Below are 13041 nucleotides of genomic sequence, written 5' to 3'. Positions count from 1 at the left end.
CATACACCATAGCTGTTGTTAGTGCAGGGATCTTAACTTGCTGGGAGTGAGTATCAACTAATGGGTGCTCTGTGGCAGGATTGTGAGGGGGTCACATGTAGGCCTGCCTCTTACTAATGGACTGCTGCCAAGTGCTGCCAGCAGAAGCTCAAGAATTAGCAGTATTGTCTTGCACTGAACTCTTTTCTCCTTCTCCCCTCACCAATCATATCCTCCTTTGCTCCTCTACTAGATCATATATTGCTCATCTTGGCCTACCCTAGGTGGTGGCTTTGCTCTCCATTTGTACAGCACTCTCAAGTTTGTTAGGTGTGTTATGGATTGTTGAAAAGAAAATAACCATAATCCTTATTTCAAGTAGTTTACATCAAAATTTTTTAAAAGACAGAAGGTATGTCTACACTGTAGCCAGGCGTGAGTCTCCTAGCACCAGTCCACAGGCTTGTGTTGGTGGATTCACACTAGCGTGCTAAAACTAGCTGTGTAGATGTTACGGCTCAGGTTGAAGTTTGGAGAGGTGGGCCTTGACAGCCGAGTTCCAGTGCAAGATGCAATGACAAAGCAATGTCTACACAGCTATTTTTAGTGTGCTAACATGAGTCTCACTAGCACAGGTCATGGAGCTGGGCTGGGAGGCTCGTTCCTACACGCAGTGTAAACATACACCGAGTTACAGCAAATCATGGAGTGCAGGGAAAATTACTGGATTCACTTGAAAGGGAAAGAGCTGCTGAGCAGCCAGAAGTAGTGAAGGTGTCTTCAGGGTACAGAAGTGTTAAGGCCATCTTATGTTTCCCTCAATCCTAGAACGTTCCAGGACAGACAGGCAAACGGACAAAAAAAAGGCAAATGATTGAGTGGGGAGAAGTGTGTAAATGATCACTAAGAATGTGATGAGAAGGGGTGAGACAGTCGAGGAGAACTTCTTCATAAACGGTGGGAGAATGCTTCCCAATTCAAGTTGCCATAGGTCATGTTCCGCTTTCTAGTTCTTTATCTTCAGATGGCCAGAGAACAATCTAAAATGAACCAGAATGTTTGCACTTTCCCCCTCTGCTCAATTGGAGCTGGGTCTCCAGCAACTCTATTTGCTTATTTCAAAAATTGTCTTTTGAGGACTATTTTGCAATCTTAGCAGTGCTGCAAAGTGTGCTCTCTCTGGCAACTTCTGTGAATGAGAGCGGCTAGCTCAGATCAAGTGAGCTGAGATGCTACAGATAAAATACTTAAGAGCAGGAGCCCAGCGGGGCTGGCTGTGTGCCAGGCTGAACCAGAAGGAGAGAATGAGAGGAGGCAAATGATAAACCCGAGCTGCAGACACACAGAAATGAATGCATATTCTCTAGCCCCCTCCACCTTTTTTTTTGGCATTGCTACCCTCCATCATCTTCACCCATCAAGCTGAAGTGGCCTACTTTATCGGGCTGTATGAAAGTTGTGCTTTTTGTGGGGGAACGTAAGTTGTGCGGCTGGCCCTGACTTATGAACTACTATCCAATTACTGAAAAGTACCAAACGGAGAAATTTGTCTGGCCACACCACAGTAAATACTATTCACGGAGTGCACATGTTCTAGCAATGCATTTTGTCATGTAGTGGCTCCTTCCCTAGGCATGCCCAAGGTAATCGCCCAGCTGGGAGTAGATCATCTGGTTCAGCTGGTATTTCTAGCATTCACAGCAAATATAAAGAGTGAGAGGAGTTACTGTTAAAGGCACATTGCCCTGATATAAGTTGTACATAGATCACAATTCATATTGACTTACAATATCTCATTATTACCTACGCTCTCCATGTCTGTTGTATCCACATGTTATACCTTAGCCCTTGATCCTGCAAACACTTATGCACATGCTTATCTTTACCATCTAATAATTCCACTAAGTTCTTGATTCCAAGTTCTTGATTCTTGAGATTGCTCATGGTAGTGAAGTTAAGCACACGCTCTTTGGGGGCGGAGACTGTCTTGGTGATGTTTTTGTGCAGTGCCTAGCACCATGTGACATGGGGCTCTGAGGGCATGACCTCATCCCCAGTACAAATAAGTGTGGACATATGACACTTCAGACTAATGGTTCTGACTGATACCTTAATTGGACTTTCAGCTCGTTATGTTAACCTGTTCTCTTTAAAATTCAAGATGGGAGATGTTGCAGGCTTGGAGAAGAGTTTTAGCTGTGGGGATGGAGAAAAGGCAAACTTTAGAAACATTGGGGAGAAAAAAGTGGCAAGCCTGGATGTGGGGGGCAAAGGGGGTGGGTGGGAGACGTCAGAGATGATTCCCAGCTTACAGGTTTGAGTGACAGGGAAGATACAAGAGCTGTGAACATAGTTAAGTAATTAAACAGAACCTGGGAAAGGAGAGAGCTTAGATTTGATGTCTACACACCTGGCTCCTGTCTGAATCCCTTTTCCAAGAGAGTATTCTTTTCTTTAGGATTTTTGTATAAACTCCTCAGAGGTGCTGAGCACCTACTAATCCAATTGAAGTCAAGGGGAGCAACAGGTGCTCAGCACCTCTGAAAAATCAAGCTCATAATCTATAAGGTGGGTGGCTTAATGGGTGTCACAAGGTCTGTTGGTCCTTTAAGAGGAGGGGGGGGGCGGGGCTAGGACTCCATCTCCTCTGTGCCAAGTTTAGCCTACCTCCCCGGGGTGAGAGACTGAGTAAAGGGTCAAGCTTGTGACTGAGGATCAGGCCTGCTTAGGAGATAAGGGCAACCTGGGGACAGATTCCTCTCGTGCTGCTACATTTTGAGGTGGTACAGTTACCCCTGCCAACAAGGGAAAGAAAGGACCAATTAGAGCCCAGGAGGGCTGGCGGCTATGCCCAGGAGACAGGTAAGCTCTCCAGTAGTGACCCTTCACACCCATCCTCTGCTCTGTCAAGAATCTCTCTGTTTTCTAAACCTACCCATTGCTACGGAGCAGAATTCTGAACCTGGCTCTTTTTAGCTAACATGGTTTAATAGGTTGGGGTTTTTTTTGTGGGGGTGAAGATGTAATTAAATGAGCAGAAAGATGATGAACTCTTCTCCCATCTTGGGGGTGTGACTTACACTGAAACATACTTAGAATATTTTTAATCTCTCTCTTTCCCTCTGCCTCGCCACCCCACCTGGACTCAAATCTTAGGAAAGCATGCACACACAGGCTGAGTTCTATATGCAAAAGGACTCATAGCAGTATGGATTTCTGACACCACTTTGTATAATGTAAACTAGTTTAAGTGAAACGTCATGACCCCTAATTATGTATTGTGGACTAACTGCTATTTGCACTTACAACTCCATGATAAGAGGGCATGAAATGACTTCGTAGGGGAACTTGGTGTCCCCAGATAGTTTGTACTGGAATTGCTACGTTGGTGTGGCACTTCCATGACCTACTCAGAGCTGCTAGGGTTTATCAGATCAGTGCATCGCACACCCAAGGATGAGTTACAGGAAAAGCTCTAAAAGAATCTTCAGTAACTGTTTCCCTTCTTTCCTGGCTCACAAACTCCATCGTGGTTGGAGGGGGCTTGCACATTGTAGAAACTGAAATAGCACCTAGACTTCTTGGTAGCAGGGACTGTAGAAACGCTCACAGATAGATAGAACTATTCAGATCCTAAATGATGAAGAGATGCCATACTAACCTGGGCTTCTCACAAAAATCCATTGACTTCTGCAGGAGCAGATGCAATGGAAACAGGATTTAGCCTCTTAGGATTAGACGGGACCAGAGTTCAGTTCTTTCAGTGACTTTCTGAAATCCAGAAAAGAAAGGTGTTCATCATATGTCCCTTGCTGAAAAAAAAAACCCTGCACTGTGGTGTAAAAGGAATAGAGATCAGTGGCAGAAATGACCGAGTCTTTCATTCAGCAGAGGCTAGCTTTGCTGTTGTGCAAGACGTAACTGGTGAGTTGATCGCTGTTGACTTGTTTTAGGCAGGCGCCTTTGTTACTCTACCTGTTCTCCATTTCCTCTATGTTGTCTTTTCTATGCAATTTGGGTTCATCTCCTGGGAGTTTGTACCCGGTTTGTTTTTGTTTGTGTGCTCACTCATGCTAGAGAATTATTTGCTCACTCCAGAGGATGAGGCCCTCTGCGTGCTATTATTTAAAGAAAAACAGAGTGTCTTAGAAGTCTAATTTAAAAAAAAAAACGCTTACTCTTTTTTTTTTTCATAGAATCATAAAAGTGTAGGAGTGGGAGGGACCTCAGGAGGTCATCTAGTCCAGTCCACTGCCCTCGAGGCAGGACTAGGTAATAAGTAGACCATTTCTGACAGATGTTTGTCTAACCTGCTCTTAAAGCCCTCCGATGACGGAGAGTCCACAACCTCTTTAGGCAATTTGTTCCAATGCTTAACCTTCCTGTCAAGGTAGTTTTCCTAATGTCCCACCTAAACATCCCTTGCTGCAATTTAGGCCCATTGCTTCTTGTCCTGTCCTCAGAGGTTAATGGGGACAATTTTGTTCTCCTCTGAACTTTCTCCATTTTGTCCACATCTTTCCTGAAATGGGGCGCCCAGAACTGGACACACTACTCCAACTGAGGCCTTATCAGCGTGGAGTAGAGAGGAAGAATTACTTCTCATGTCTTGCTTACAACAATTGATGTTTGCTTTTCTTTTTCTTCAACGGTGTTAAACTGTTGACTGATATTTAGTTTCTAATCCACTATAGTTTCTAATCCTCCAGACCCCTTCCTGCAGTACTCCTTTCTAGGCAGTCACTTCCAATTTTGCATGAGTGCAACTGGTTGTTCCTTTCTAAGGGGAGTACTTTGCATTTGTCCTTATTGAATTTCATCCTGTTTACTTCAGACCACTTTGCCAGTTTGTCCAGATTATTTTGAAATTTAATCCTATCCTCCAAAGCACTTGCAACCCTCCCAGCTTGGTGTCATCCGCAAACTTTATAAGTGTACTCTCTGTGCCCTTATCTAAATAATGTATGTAGATATTGAACAGAACCAGAGCCAGGACCAATACTTGCAGGAACTCACTCAATATGACCTTCCAACTTGACTGTGAACCACTGATGACTACACTCTGGGAATAGTTTTCCAACCAGTTATGCATATACCTTATAGTAGCTCCACAAGGTTGTATTTCCGTAGTTTATTTATGAGCATGTCATGCAAGACAGTATCAAAAGGCTTACTAAAGTTAAGATATACCACATCTACCGCTTCCCTCCCCATCCACAAGACTTGTTACCCTGTCAAAAAAAGCTGTTAGGTTGGATTGATATGCTTTGTTCTTGACAAATCTCTGCTGACTGTTGCTTATCACTCATCTCTAGTTTCACTTCAGCATGCTGCTTGTCTTGTTCCACCACTTTCAAAAGTCTTGCAAAACAGGTGCACAATCGTTTCCTTTTAGCAATCAGAATAGCTAAATGTGAGAGCACCTAATCGGTATATCTTGCCTAAAGTTTTAGGTGTATGGAATTTCCAGTATACTCCGCAAAAAATCCTTCATGCTTTGCCTGCATAAGAACAGCCATACTGGATCAGACTGATGGTCCATCCAGCCCAGTATCCTGTCTTCTGACAATGGCCAGGGCCAGATGCTTTAGTGGGAATGAACAGAACAGGACAATTATTGAGTGATCCAGCCTCTGTTGTCTAGTCCCAGCTTCTGGCAATTGGAGGTTTAGGCACATCCAAAATATAGGGTTGCATCTCTGCCCATCTTGGCTAAAAGCCTTGATGGACCTATTCTCCATGAATTTATCTAATTCTTTTTGAACCCAGTTATGCTTTCGGCCTTCATAACATCCCATGGTAACCAGTTCCACAAGTTGACTGTACATTGTGTGAAAGTACTTCCTTTTGTTTCTTTTAAACCTGCTGCCTATTAATTTCACTGTGACCCCTAATTTCTGTGTTATGTGAGGAGATAAAAACACTTCTTTATTCACTTTCTCCACACCATTCAGGATTTTATAGATCTTTATTATATACCCCTCTAGCCATCTCTTTTCTAAACTGAACAGTCCCAGACTTTTTAATCTCTCCTCAGATGGAAACTGTTCCATATCCTTAATCTTTTGTGTTGCCCTTCTTTGCACCTTATCCAATATAATATATATATATTATATATAAAATCTTGAGATGGGGTGACCAGAACTGCACTCAGTATTCAAGGTGTGTGTGTATCACAGATTTATATAGTGGCATTATGATATTTTCTATTTCATTATCATCTCTTTCCTAAAGGCTCTTAACATTCTGTTAGCTTTTTTTGACTTCCACTGTACATTGAGCAGATATTTTCAGAGAATTATCCACAATGATTCCAAGATCTGTTTCTTGAGTGGTAACAGCTAAATTTAGACCCCATCATTTTGTATGTATAGTTGGGATTATGGTTTCCAATGTGCATTACTTTGCACTTATCAATATTGAATTTCATCTGCCAATTTTTCTCCCAGTCACTAAAGGCTATTAGTTTCAGTTTAGTGAGATCCCTTTGTAACTCTTTGCAGACAGCTTTGGACTTAGGTATTTTGAGTACTTTTTGTTTTGTCAGCAGATTTTGCCACCTCCCTTTTCCAGATCATTTATGAATATGTTGAACAGCACAAGTCCCAGTATTGATCCTTGGGGGACCCTGCTATTTACCTCTCTCCATTCTGAAAACTGACCAATTAGTTCTACCCTTTGTTTTCTGTCTTGCAACCAATTACTGATCCATGAGAGGACCTTACTTCTTATCCCAGGACTATATACTTTGCTTAGGAAGCCTTTGACAAGGTCCCTCACCAAAGGCTTCTGAAAGTCCAAGTACACTATATCCAATAGATTACCCTTGTCCACATGCTTGTTTACTCCCTCAAAGAATTCTAATGGATTGAGGCATGAATTCCCGTTACAAATTCCATATTGACTCATCCCCAACATATCATGTTTGTCTGTGTCTAATAAGTCTGTTTTTACTGTAGTTTCAACCAATTTGCCTTCTACTGAAGTGAAGTTGATTAGTCTGTAATTTCCAGGATCACCTCTGGAACCTTTTTTAAAAATTGGCATCACATTGGCTATCCTCCAGTCATCTGGTACAGAGGCTGATTTAAGCGATAGGTTACATCCCACAGTTAATAGTTTTGCAGTTTCATATTTTAGTTCCTTCAGAACTGTTGGGTGGATACCAGCTGGTGACTTATTACTGTTTAATTTTATCAATTTGTTCCAAAATCTCCTTTGACACCTCAATCTGGGACAGTTTCTCAGATTTTTCTCCTTAGAAGAATGGCTCGGGTATGGGAATCTCTCCAAAATCTTCTACAATGAAAGAATTAGTTTAGCTTCTCTGCAACAGCCTTGTCTCCCTGGTGTGCTCCTTTAGCACCTCAATCATCCAGTGGCCCCACTGCCTTTTTGGCAAGATTCCTGCTTCTGGTGTACTTAAACTTTTTTTTTTTTTTTGCTGTTAGTTTTTGACTTTTGCTAGTTGCTCTTCAAATTCTTTCTTGGCATGCCTTATTATACTTGACTTGCCGAGAGTTTATGCTCTTTTCTATTTTCCTCACTAGGACTTGACTTCCATTTTCTAAAGTTGGCCTTTTTGCCTCTAACCACCTCTTCTACTCTGCTGTTTAGCCAAGGTGACTTTTTTGGGTTTTTTAAAAATTTATTTTGGGATATACACTTAGTGTAAGCCTCTATATGGTGTTTTTCATTAGTCTCCATGCAGCCATTTCACCCTTGTGACCGTTCCTTTTAATATCCATTTCACTAGCTTCCTCAGTTTTGTGTAGTTCCCCTTTTGAAGTTAAATACTACTGTGGTGGGTGGCTTTAGGATTTTTCTCTGTACAAGGATGTTACAGTTAATTACATTATAGTTGCTATTACCTCTTGGACCAGATTCTGTGCTCCACTTAGGAATAAATCAAGAATTGCCTTTCTCCTTGTGTGTTCTAGGACTAGCTGCTCCAAGAAGCAGTCATTTATGGTGTCTAGAAATTTTATCTCTGCATTCCTTACTGAGGTGACACATACCCCGTCAATACAAGATAATTGAAATGCCCCATTATTATTGCATCTTCTAAAAGCCTCTTAGAATTAACATTATTGGACTTCCATGTAAACCGTCCTTCTGTTGACCCAAGATCTGAAGCTGATGTTGGATGATAAAAGTGATCTCTTAACCAACTTCCTTCTGTAACTTTGTTAATTGCATGTGGACAGAAGTCCGTTTATGAAAGAATTCAGTCTGTTCCCTGAATCTTGATAAAGCCATTCATGCTAATGTCAAGAAATCCTCATATTTAGATTCCCGGTGGACCTGAACATTCTTTGAGCTATTTTCAAGACCAATTTCCAACTAATTAAGAGCTCCGGTTAGAATGAAAACAGCTTCTGTGTCTGCTTCATCCTGCCTTAAGAACAAAGTGGCAATAGAGATAAGTGGGTGAAGTAAGCAGCTTCCTTTAAGTAATAGAATGGCTGGAGTCTGGCAGTCTATGGCATAGGCAAAGCAAAGTATTTGGATGGCCAGTTATTTAGCCGTTTTGCAGTAGCTGTTTTGCCTAGAAGCCCAGATCGGGAATTGGGATCCCGTTCCGTGTGCGTATGCACCCAAAAGAGTTTATAATCAAAGCATAAGATGAGAGGCAACGGCTGGAAACAGCAAACCTAAGGAGCACAAGGCAACAGCCTATGTGGAGCATTACAATGCCTGGTGGTTCAGCAAAGGCCAGTAATAAATCTGGTTAAAAGAAATAATGCTGGATCAAATGCAGTCTAACAGAAGTGAGCACAAGCCCATTAAAATCAGTAGCTGGGTTTCCCTGGGTCTCTTGCTTTGATTGCTTAGCCCCTCATTATCTAACACAAATATCAGGTGAAATCTGACCTCAGTGCAATGAATGGGAATTTTGCCATTGCCTTTCAATGAATGCTAGATGAAATCCTGGCCCCGTTGAAGAGCACTGTTTCTGCCAATGATACAGAGGAGGAGGGCAGGTGTATTCATTCAGCCCTGGAGATCAGCTTGTTATCTAAAAAGGTTCTTCCCGCAATGAGTTTAGACTAGAAAGTACCATCTGGAAGGAGCGTATTGAACACACTGGGGATTCCCCCTGTCCCCAATTAATTTGTAAAACAAAAGCTTTGTGCCTGTTTCTCCCTTTGTGCTGACTTACTGTTTAAATCTCGACTGGTGATGAAACACCAGCTACTCCACAGGTGAGTCATTGCGCTCCCTGAGAGAGAGACTTGTTAACTTTTTAATAAGGCCCTGTGTATATTTATAATGCGCAAAGTCTCTGAGCTGAGCAAGCCAAAGTGATTGCTGTGCTACATCAGGGCCTTTGATCTTGGTGATCGCTCTTCTAAAAGCTCCTACATGCTTACATCTCTTGAAATCTAACAAAAGATCAGGCGTGCAAGTCAGTGGGACAGTTTCTGTCTGTTTAGAGGCTGCAGCTTCTATAACCCCTGTCTGCTCTGCGGGGAAAGGTGATAAACCAAATTCCCACGCCAGCAAGCTGAGTTGTGTGGGTGGAACCCAGCATCCAGGCAGAACCTGGCTGAACTCCATGGGGTCTGTCCATGAAGATCAGCTTGCGGAATTAGAGTCTTCATCTTGGTGGGCGATTCCGTCCATCGGTGGATTGCTGATTTGGGTATGGGGCATGGCCATCAAGGGGAGTGGGGCAGGCTTGTTATCTAAAAAGGTTCTTCCCGCAGTGAGTTTAGACTAGAAAGTACCATCTGGAAGGAGTGTATTGAACACACTGGGGATTCCCCCTGGAGAGGGAGAGGCAGTTCTAGCTCTTCTGATGGGCTGTGGGATGGCTGAGGGATTACATTGATTTTCCTGTGGATCCAAAGTAGGGCGGCTTCTATTAAAGTCAGGCATGCTGGACTGGCAGTGGTGTACTGTGGGTCTCCGGCGCCCTATTTACATTGGTGTCGTGTGTCCTTCCCCCCCCCTCCCCCGCTGCGCCATGCAGGGCAGGGGGGTGTCTGTGGGCCCAGGTCCTGCACTCCCCCACTCACCCCATTGGAGGCAGCAGTGGCAGCGGCAACGCCCGGGGGTGCTGTGGACCCATTTTCCCCTGTCCCTGTCCCACAGTCAGTGGCAGCAGCAGCGTCGGCAGTGCCCCGGGGGGGGGGGGGGGGGGTGTATCTGCAGGCCTGTTTCCCACTCTCCCCCTCCCCCACTGTGGGGGCAGCGGGGGTGCCCAGCAGCGGGGAGGGAGGGGCTTATGGGCCCTGGTCCCCGTGGTTTCCTCCTGGCGCCCAGTGCAGGGGCGGAGGGGCCAGGAGTACGCCCTGGCTGCCTGCAACAGGGGCCAGCTCCTCGGAGGAGGGCCTGGCTGGTGCCTGGGGGCATGGGTCCCCCCCCCATTCCTCCTTGGTACGCCACTGAAGACTGGTGGCCAGTGCAAATGTAACTTGTGATCTTCTCCCGCAGCACTGGGCCCTCCTGCTGGCATGGATGTTCAGCTGCAAAAAGCCACCTGGCAATCGTGATTCCCCACCGTCGTCCTCCTTACACAAAGAGAAGCGGGGGCCAGACTTGGTGCATTATTTTGGCCTGCCATAAGACTGGTGTTTAAGTACAACACAAGCGATCTCCCCTGTATAATTCTCGGCACTCCTTGAGTGGCTTCCATTGGAGGGTCCCAAAGCCCTTGGGTAGCACTAGTGGATTGAGTCTTGCAACTTGCCGACGTGAAAAAGAGCTCCGTGGAGTTCTAATCGACTTTCGCCAAGAGAGGTTGGTCCAATAAGATAGCACCTCCCCCGCCTTGTCTCTTGCAGGAGAGGCCGGGAAATGGAAATAGTATCACTACCCCACAGATGGGGAGAGTGAGGCACAGGAGGAGGAAGTGACTTGTGCAACGTCACACAGTGAATCAGTGGCAGAGATCGGAATAGAAGCCGGGTCTCCTGACTCAGCCCCTCTTACCACAGACCTTCCTGGCCCCCCACTAAGATTGCTGAGAGGGGAATCGAAACCTCCGCTCTGGATCCCCAGGACGTTTTATGCTCCTGGAGTCAGACCCGAGTCCAGCCGCTGCCTTAATCTTGGGGTCCCTAGGCACAGTCTCAGGGCTCACGCCTTCTATCTTGCACCCCCTCCGAGTGCTGGAACCCGCTGTCCAGCTGCCGAGCCCCTCTGGACCCAGCATTGACCCTTCAGACTCCCTGGCACACACCCCTCGCCAAGAGCTGCCCCCCACAAAAGGCATGAAGCTTCTGGTTTACAGTTTAACTTCCGCAGGGACAGGCAGCAGTTGTGAAGCAGTTGTGGCTCACTCACACGCACACACGTCTTATTCAGTCGCTCAACTTTCTGCTCCTTTACTTCGAGCACAGGTGAGTACAGATCACACACAACACCCTAAAGACTCTCCCCTCCCTTGGGAGTCCGTGTGTTCTGGCAGACAGGCAGGGCCCTCCAATCCTTTGCCTTCCCTGTCCCTGCAGCAGCCGTCCTCATTTTATCTGATGCAAGCTGGCTCTCGCCCTCAGTCCCCCCCATGAGTTCCTGCTTCGTTTGTTCTGCCTTTTGGTGATTTTTCTCCATTGCTCCCTCCCAAACCCCCCTCCATTCAGACAAGAGGCTGTAGTGAAGTGTCTGCTGGCAGGTAAAGCAAACCCAGTGTCCCAAGGGGTTTTACCTTGAATAGACAATTGTTGAGAGCTGATCACGCCTCTGGCCTGGCAGAGCCATGATGCAACCCTGCTAACTCCCGGGGCATCCACGTACCGAGAGGCTTTCCATGGCACAGTAATAGCCTAACATAATGCCATAAAATCTGCCAAAATTCAGCAGTGGTACAGACTGACCCCCCCCAGTTTGCCAGATTTGTTTTGCTTTAAATGGTGACGCCGCGCTGCATGGGGCATGGCCTGTTTAATCTCCTTCCTGTGCAGGCACCGTCCTATCGGGTGGCTGTGGAACGAAGTTCCAGGGTGAAGAGCCTGGCCAGGTGGTCCCCTGCTGGTTTGTCTCCCATCCTTGCCATGGGTGCCAGGTGACACAGTCACCACCCACAGCTCTCCTTTCAGCACCCGCCAGCCTAGCCCCGCCGCCCACTCACTGGCTCGGCCTGCAGCCGGGCTTCTTCAGTAGGGCTGCCAGCTTTGGCTGGCCGTATTCCTGGGGGTTTCGTCACATGACGTGATCTTTAATTCCTGGAGACGCCAGGACCGTCCTGGAGGGTTGGCAACCTGATTAAATCTCCACACACACTCCGCTTTGGGCCTCGGCTCCTCCGCCTGGGGCTGGCAAGTCCTGACCCCGTTGCTGGCAGGAGCCAAGCCCAGGCTCCTTCAGGCACAGCTAAGAGGAGCACTGAGCGAACAACACGCTCCCCCCCCGCCCCCCACTGTGCGGAGCAGGAGCCCTGCAGCTTCCCTCCCCTGTGCTCATGGGAGAAGAGGACAAAGGACTCACAAGTTCTTGGCCTGCTGCCTGCTGGGGAGCGTGGTGGTCTGCCTCCTGCTGCCCGATGCCTCCTGGCCTCATTGAGGTCTGCCCCACTGCCCAGGTCTCATGGGCAAGAGCAGTGAACTTCTGCTCCCCTCCTCCTCCTGCATTAGCCCTCCTGACAAACACCCCTGCCAGGCCCCGTGCTCAGCCTCCTGCTAGAGGGAGCGAAGCTTCCCAGCTGCTCTCTTCCTCCTCCTCCCCCGTCTTCTAACCCCTTCGTCCCTCACCCAGGCAGAGGGGGGAAGAAGCCTCACCTCGGAAGGACTAGGAGCAAGGGGCACCAGAGCTGTGGGTGTGGAGGGACGCAGGAGGGAAAGGCCATGAGTGTATCCGTGTTATATTCCCTCATCTCCTCCCTGCCATCCAAAGGGACTGACTGAGGAAGCTGGTAATGGAGGGAGTGGGGGGAGGAGGAGGAAGGTGAAGGGACGAGGGGGCCACCATCACCGAACTGAACCCCACCGCCTGTTGGGTCCTAGGTATCACTCATCTTTTTTTCTGGAAAGTTCTGCCCATGCTCCTTAGCCTCTCCCTTGGCCGGACCCCTGGGGTATTCTGTGGACTGGCTTGACACTGGGAAAGGTCCGCCACTGG

At 46.7% G+C, this 13041-nt stretch overlaps 1 protein-coding gene across 1 annotated transcript in view; it reads left to right on the top strand.

Moving 5' to 3' along the window:
* The first annotated feature begins 2752 nt into the window (after positions 1–2752).
* Positions 2753–13041, top strand: part of SLC15A2 (solute carrier family 15 member 2) — a 154724-nt gene continuing 144435 nt past the window's right edge. Inside the window, exon 1 of the mRNA XM_067549643.1 lies at positions 2753–2841. The gene's annotated coding sequence lies outside the window, so the exon portion shown is untranslated. The remainder of the gene's footprint in view (positions 2842–13041) is intronic.

Source organism: Emydura macquarii, unplaced genomic scaffold (genome assembly GCF_026122565.2).
Source record: "Emydura macquarii macquarii isolate MOO-44397 ecotype Brisbane River unplaced genomic scaffold, CSIRO-AGI_Emac_v2 contig_1253, whole genome shotgun sequence".
Classification (NCBI taxonomy): Eukaryota; Metazoa; Chordata; order Testudines; family Chelidae; genus Emydura; species Emydura macquarii.
Note: the sequence above shows the minus strand (reverse complement) of the source record. Positions and strands in the feature narration are given on the sequence as shown.